General features: G+C 38.8%; 1 protein-coding gene across 1 annotated transcript in view; it reads right to left on the reverse strand.

Moving 5' to 3' along the window:
* hdac6 (histone deacetylase 6) overlaps positions 1-1,122 on the reverse strand; it is an 18,681-nt gene extending 17,559 nt beyond the window's left edge. Inside the window, 1 exon segment of the mRNA XM_034086588.2 lies at positions 1,044-1,122. The gene's annotated coding sequence lies outside the window, so the exon portion shown is untranslated.
* Positions 1,123-7,954: the final 6,832 nt, after the last annotated feature.

Consider the following 7,954-nt stretch of genomic DNA (forward strand, 5'->3'; position numbering starts at 1 on the left):
GCAATGCATTGTGGGGATTTTAAGACCGCGGAGGATACACATGTGCAGCCTCGAAATGTCTCGCTACGAAGGACGCCGGGCTCGGTAGAATTCCAAGGAGCCTGGACATTGGAACATTCCTTCGAGCATTTGATGACTTAGCATACTTGAAAGTGGCTCTGGAGAATCCTTCCTTGACATTGAGAAACACCCTGTGCCTCCCTATTAGTACTTTCTCTTTCATTTTAGTCCCTCTACTTCATGACAGACCAACCTGATTTGGAGTAAAGTGATAACGCCTCTCTTTTATGATATTAGCACATGCTGTTGCCACTGTTTATTGACCGAACTCACACAGTATGCCTATCCTTCCTGATTTCTCTAATGTATTATTGATTTAAAAAACGTTCCAAATTCCCATGATACCTGAATGTGCCACATGAACGAGATATTTTCAGAAATCATGACTATTCTTGCTGAAGATCCTGATGAATTATTTTAATGTCTAAATGCTTGCAAGGGTGGACACAGTTAAGTATAACTATTTAAAGATATTGATACAAATGCCATCAGCAGTCCAATTTGCACACACATATAGATAGATAGATAGATAGATAGATAGATAGATAGATAGATAGACAGACAGACAGACAGACAGACAGACAGACAGACAGAGGGATGGATAGATAGATAACAATGAGATAATATCCATAGACTGTATATATAATATCTTGAGTTACTAGCTTTTTATATACTGTCACTCACTAATCATGGTTACTAATTACAGCAGCTGCAGACTGGCTCGTTAAATACTTCTGTAAAAACGTGAACCCTGTCTTTATATTCATTATCTTATATATTACATTAAATAAAAATATTCCTGTGTTAAATCTAACACTAAATGCAGATCTATTCTACACCCGGATGGTCTGTTTCTCACACCGGTGTCTCAGTGTGTGTGTTCTCCCTCTCACACAGAACCAGTTCGTGTTTCACGCAGTGTTGGATAACTGCGGTTTTATATCATAACTAAACGTTAAAATATCAAAATAAACAAGACTCACTTTTGCCACCTTCTTCTTATTCTTCTTGTATTTCTTTCTCAGCGCCAACCGAACGTCAAAACAGTCGCCCACATGTGACGTCACCACGTAGGGCGTCGGCCCGAACCAATGACGTCATATACAAATAAATGAATGATTTGTTTGACTGCAAGAAATTGTACATGTGCAATTTGTCTAATAATTAAAAAAGAAGAACAACTTTTGCAAATTCATTTATTTAATTGTCATATTGTTCTTTTTTATTTAATATGTCTGTACTCACTTTTGTTTTTATTTAAAATGTGGCACATGTATTAACATCTAAATAATGTTTTTAATTGAATTAGTCCAATTATTTTGATTTCCAGAGCCAGTTCGAAAACCACTATTAAATATCATTATCAACTGTGACATTTCGGATAAGATAAGATATACTATATTGATCCCAATTTGGGTAATGTTTTCCTCCCTATCTTACTCTACTGACTTAAGGTGACTCTAAAATTACCCAAAAACATGCTTGCTGCAATGTTCTTTGGCCTGTTAGCCTGAAGTAAATCTTGTCTGTTTGCTTTATTTTCTTGTCAGAGAGTACCAGTATGCGTAGTTTAAAAGAACAATTATAAATGTTGTAAGATACAGCCTGAAATGTTCAACTACAGGATTCAAACCCTCGGTCTCACAGTTATATAAATATAGACCGGTCGCTTTAACCACTGAACTATAGGCCTGCACCGGTTCCAGCCAGCAGGATTTATTTGAACTGTCTGGATTAGGTTGGCCACGACACAAATTCTCTCAAAACATGAAACTCACAAAGATAATAAAGGAAATGAAAACATAAAAAGTCCTGTACCTATCTTGTTTTTAGTTTTCGAGTTGGTTTGTGTGATTGTGTCTCTCTCTCTCTGTGCCCACCCGTACACCTGCCTGCCTGGCTTTTTGGTACACACAAAGAGTCCCAGTTTACATTATCACATCACACCGTCTTGCTTTCCATATTGCACCATCTCTCACACTTTGCCATGCTGGGTCTTGAACCAAAATCGTTCTGACCCATAGACATCCATTTACCCTTCGAGCCAAACAGTCAGATACTTGTCATTAAATGTTTTGCGGGACAGGTTTCTATTAGGTTTAGAATTAGAGTTACAAGGGGACAACAATATATTGTTAAAGAGCATTTGTTTAAACTCATCACAGGGAGTGGCTGTCCAAGGCTAACAGCACATCTATCAATGTGTTACACCACACTTAACCCAGCCTCTTCTACATTTAAAGATCATAATCTGTTCTGCTTTTTAAGGACAACCCCCTACAGTAGGCCTATCTCAAATGCGAACTATAGAATCAAAGCAGACACGTACATTCGTTCAAAAAATGCCTCTCTAAAATGCACTCTCGCATGCTGGGAATCAAACCAGCAACCTTCTAACTCTTTGACATCCACTTTGAGCCAAAGCACCCTGGACATTTTCCAGCATAATTTTACCGCCACCTAGCGTTTTAGGGGAGCATTACATGGCCATACATGGTGACTGTCCGACCTCCAGCGACCCGCCTCCTGCCGCTGGCTGCAGCCGGGGATAGTCTCAGGAATCGGGATACTCAGCTGCGAGTGGACTCTAATGACACCCAATGGACGGGGCAGCTCCGGAGGTCCCTAACCGGAGCTTTAAACGCTATTTCCCCGCTGAGATGGACTAACAGGACCGGGGTCAGTGAGCTTCAAGCCCAGGGTGAGTTCTCCAAAGCGAGCTGAGTAAATAAATCCCCGGCAACACAATAAACAAACTTGTTAGCTTGTTTGCTAACTTTGCAGTGATGTGAGCTAAACCAACGGTTGTCACAGTGACATGTTGTAGCACGGAAACAGACCTATTTAACTTATAAATGCTGGGTTAATTGTGAGATTTAAAGTTTAAATGTACCGTGGTGAGAATAATAAACGGGAAGCATGTGTTATTAGCTTTAAGCCGCGGGTGAGTTGTCCAGTGCTAACGTTTAATATCACTAACTTTAATGATAAAGATAGCAAAGATAGCTGTTGGCTAACTTTGCACTGCTTTCTGTTGAGCCGTTATGTCCACAGCACCTTCACTCATATTCAGAAGAGCTCATATATCTTATACTTAAGTACTTATACTTAAAAGTCAATCTACCAAAAGTATAGGAATACTCTGTTAAAGTAAGCAATACTTTGTATACTGAAGGGTAACTTTAGAATTTTACTCCAAGTGACAAGTGTAACTAAAGACTTATTTAAATCAAAATCTGCAAATTAACTAAACATATTAAATAAATGTAGTGGACAAAGTATATGATTAACCTCTGGATGGTAGTGGGTTAGAAGTACATGGTAGCAAAACATTTTTTTTTTTAAATTACTCGGGTAAAGTACTGAAGCCTTTAAAATAATTGTAGTTAAGTACTGTACTTTACTGTAGTAAATCTACTTAGTTACCACTGATACTATTTCTCTTCCTTTCTGTTTTGTTTTTTACCATCCAAGTAAATAATAAAATGGGATATGGGATGGGTCTTTTCCTCAGGCGTTTGCTGATTTATCTGGGGGAAATCTGAATCCATTTTATTGGCAAAGTTTGTGAACACGTACTCAGAATTTGTACTCCCAATGTTTTCTTACTGCTACCCGATAATGTTTTTATATGAAGGACATTTACTTCTAACATATAGCATTTGTAAACTGGGATATTGTTACTTTTACGCAGATACTTCTTCCACCAATTTATATACAGCTAAAAACAAGGATAAACATAACTGGGCAAAGGCAAACACATAAAACATGTAACGGTGTTGTTGAAATACTCAATAATAAAGTATCCCAATTTAGAAAAAACCTGATTTAAAATTACCCTTTTTTTCGTTTCGAAGTATAATGATGAGGGACGCTTCCACTTTGAGACATTTGTTTGTTTGGCTGCTGTAAATAATTCTTATTTTTCATTAAAAGAGAATATGTTTTTTCCTGTTGTACAAGTTTCTCTGATTGTATTGAATGTTTGAGCCAGTTGACATTGGTGTACAGCTCGTAACCTCGCTTTACCCATCAGTGATTCAGGTTTGTTCACTCAGTTGTTTGTAGACTGTGTCCCAGAGCTGGTGTGAGGATAAACTTTGCTGATGACCTCCAGATGTTTGTCTTTCTAAAGCGAGACACCTGCTGTGTTGATTTTTTCTGAATCTGTGACTAAAGGAAGCTCTGCGTAACGGAGTTGGCCGTGCTTTGTTTTCCTGGCTTCAGGCTGATGTAGCGATCCGCTGCATTATTAATGTGTGACATGATTTCCATTCAGGGAGGCCACGCGCTCTGTAACCGGAGCCAAGCTTTTAACTCAGCCTGCTGCTGGTTTGTTTCCGATGTAGATCAGAGGTCTGCAGTCGTTTTGAAGCAGGGCCGTATTCACCATATACATTGGGGGGGGGGGCACATCCCCCCTAATATTCAGATACACTCAAAATGTCCCCCCCCCCCAATAAATAGCAAAAAAGTTTTAATTTTTTAATTAAAATAAAATTGCTATTCTATGACTTCATTATTTTGGTTATTTGTATACTTTCAGGGTTCGTACGGTCCTTGAAAACTATCTGGAAAAGTCCTGGAAATTGAAAATTCCAGGCCCTGGAAAAGTTAGGGAAAATACATATTTTTCCCAAAAATTTTGGAAAAGTCATGGAAATGTAACTAAAGTTGCGTCAAATATAATTTACATTTAATCTAATCGCTGAAATAATCTGCGGTCGCGAGCTGTTATATGCCATCATGTCGCGCATGTGTTATTTTTTTAATATAAGTGCGAGCTGTGTGCTCGAGTCTTCCTGCCTGTCGGCTGAACTCTGCTGCTCCGGGATGAGGGTCAGCTACATTATACGGTGCGTTCGTTAACTGTGCAGAGTCACTGTGGCACAGACTGCACCGCTGGTGAACAGCTGTTAGAACGGCGGGCCGTTCAGGTGTTCAGAGCAGAGCGGCAGAGCGTGATGTGAACCGAAACGTTTTTCTGTCGCAATATCATTAAGGAATCGTTGAGCTAGCTAGCTAGCTAGCATACATTGTCACTATCTGCTAACGTTAGCTTTAGCCTTCGTTTCTAATAGTTTTTTTAGGCTATAAACAGGTGGTATAAGTACTCAGATCTTGTACTTAATACAAGTAGAAGTACTCAGATCTTGTATTGAGTAAAAGTAGAAGTACTCAGATATTGTACTTGATTCAAAGTAGATTAGAAGTACCAGAGTGTAGGAATACTCTGTTTCAGTAAAAGTCCTGCATTCAAAATTCCTCAAGTAAAAGTAGAAAAGTATTCTCATCAAAATATAGTGAAAGTAGCGACAGTAAAAGTAGTCGTTGTGCAGATTGATCCATTTCAGAATAATATATATGATATGTTTTATAATGATGATCATGAAAGTGTTCTCAAAGCTGGTAAAGGTGCAGCTAGTCTGAATGACTTTGTATACTGCAGGGTAGCTGGTGGATTTACTCCAGGTGGAACTAAAGTCTAATTTAGCACTTGATTATATTTCACATCATTCATCCAGATTGTGAAGTAACTAAATGTATTAATGCATGTAGTGGAGTAGAAGTACACCATGTACCTCTGAACTGTAGTGGAGTCGAAGTACACCATGTACCTTCAGGTTCAGGTTATTTATTTGTACCCGTAGGTAGTTTCTGTTTGCAGACAAAAAGACAAGGGTTCCATCATGACACTAAAAACAAATACAAACAACAGACACATCTCTAATAAAGGACTAGTAAAAGTACAAGTATACCCTGCTCAACCAAATCTCAAAATATTTAAAAAACATTTTAAGAAGGAAAACACTAGTACAAACATGGACATTCAAAATTCACAATTAAATAAATAATAAAAATAGTCATCTGTGTGACGCTCCATGATGTGTTAATTTGTGCAATAGCTGCTGGGATAACACTGTTTTTATACCGCTTCGTTCTACTCCTTGGGACGAGTAACCTCCGGCCCGAAGGAAGAAGCTTGAATTCTGAGTGCAGAGAGTGGGAGTCATGTCTAATATGGAGCTGGATAACCGCTGTAACTGCCTGAGGTACAGGGTCTCCAGGTTTAGCTGCGGCTCACCAATCAGCCTGCTGGACCACTTTATGATCTGACTCAGAGAGTTTCTGCTCTTTAAAGTCAGGTTACCAAACCATGACATTAGTGAAAAAGACGGAATTGACTCGATAAAAGCACGATAAAACAATTAACTGTAGGAGTAGAAGTACACCATGTACCTCTGAACTGTAGTGAGTAGAAGTACACCATGTACTCTGAACTGTAGGAGTAGAAGTACACCATGTGCCTCTGAACTGTAGTGGAGTCGAAGTACACCATGTACCTCTGAACTGTAGTGGAGTCGAAGTACACCATGTACCTCTGAACTGTAGTGGAGTCGAAGTACACCATGTACCTCTAAACTGTAGGAGTAGAAGTACACCATGTACCTCTGAACTGTAGAGTAGTAGAAGTACACCATGTACCTCTGAACTGTAGTAGTAGAAGTACACCATGTACCGCTGAACTGTAGTGAGTAGAAGTACACCATGTACCTCTGAACTGTAGTGGAGTAGAAGTACAAAGTAGCAAAACATTGAAATACTTAATAAAGTACAAGTATCTCAAAACTGTACCCCCGTATAGTACTTGTTGAGTTTATGAACTTAGTTACACCAGTGGCTATACAGATAGAAAGACTAAGCCTTGCACAGAGGCATGAAAATAAATTTTCTAAATGCTCAACAGTGCTGCCAGAATTATAAACTGACTGCTACACAATTAAAATAAATGCTTTTATATTTCTATGAGATGTGAGTCTTTGGCGTTTCTGTTATTAGCTGCTGCTTTAGTTGTTCTGACTGCTAACATCTTCTGTTATTCCTCATTTTAAAGCCGATATTCCGTGGGGTCGGGGCTCGGATCCTTGTCACCTTTTTCATACCTGATGAGTTTGCATCCCTGACTACAGTTGCTTTAGCCTGTAGAAGCTAGTAAGCCTACTATTTGATTGTTTTAGATAGGCACAACATGTTTCAGATGCAAACCTTATTTTCCTGTTCCATGTTAAAATAAACCATTTTCAGTGATAATTTGTTTTTGGTCATGGAAAATGAGGTAAAGGTCGTTGAGAAGTCATGGAAAGTCATTGGTGAAAAAGTGTATGAACCCTGATACTTGAACATCTATATTTTCTTTTCATATGAAATTGGTTCCTTATTTTGTACCCGGGGGTATTTCGCTGTTGCACGTCTGAGTCCACCTTCAGTTAGCTTGATGCTCCAAGCAGGTCAGTCATGTTTTAATTTGCCCTCCATCAGTTCTGGTATTTTCTAGTTAGCCCTAAAGTAATCTATATTATTTATTTCGTAGTAATGTTAATGAACCCCGGTTTAGCTTCTTTGTGTAAGTAACTTGTAGTTCTGATGTTAAAACCGAACTTTTCAGGAATAGTAGCTAACTAGCTGTGGGCTAGCTGGTTTCAGTTGTTAGCCAGGGTTTGGCGGGCTAGTGTCAGCTATGTGGAAAATGACGGTGTCGTTTTGGATGTAATCCAATAGATATTTATTCATGTGGAATTTCTATTTTATTTTGTAATTTGTAGGGTGTGGAAAGATTTAAAACTGTGATGTGACACCTATGGAATACCAAAGGTGCCAGAATTAATTAAATAATAAATACTACATAATCGTCAGAAGCATTTAAAAGATACTCACACGCAGGAGGTTTGCAGTGTGCATCATAGCTTGTGCTGGGTTTAGAACGCTCAGAATTGCTAATAAACATGTTTAATTATCTTATATCCAGCGCTGCTGACCCGTATTCATCACATCAGCAACTGCAGATCGCCGAGGTCAAGCTGTAAGCATGAGCAAGAGGAAGGGTGGCAGTGAC

The sequence above is a fragment of the Pseudochaenichthys georgianus genome, chromosome 7 (genome assembly GCF_902827115.2).
Source record: "Pseudochaenichthys georgianus chromosome 7, fPseGeo1.2, whole genome shotgun sequence".
NCBI lineage: Eukaryota > Metazoa > Chordata > Actinopteri > Perciformes > Channichthyidae > Pseudochaenichthys > Pseudochaenichthys georgianus.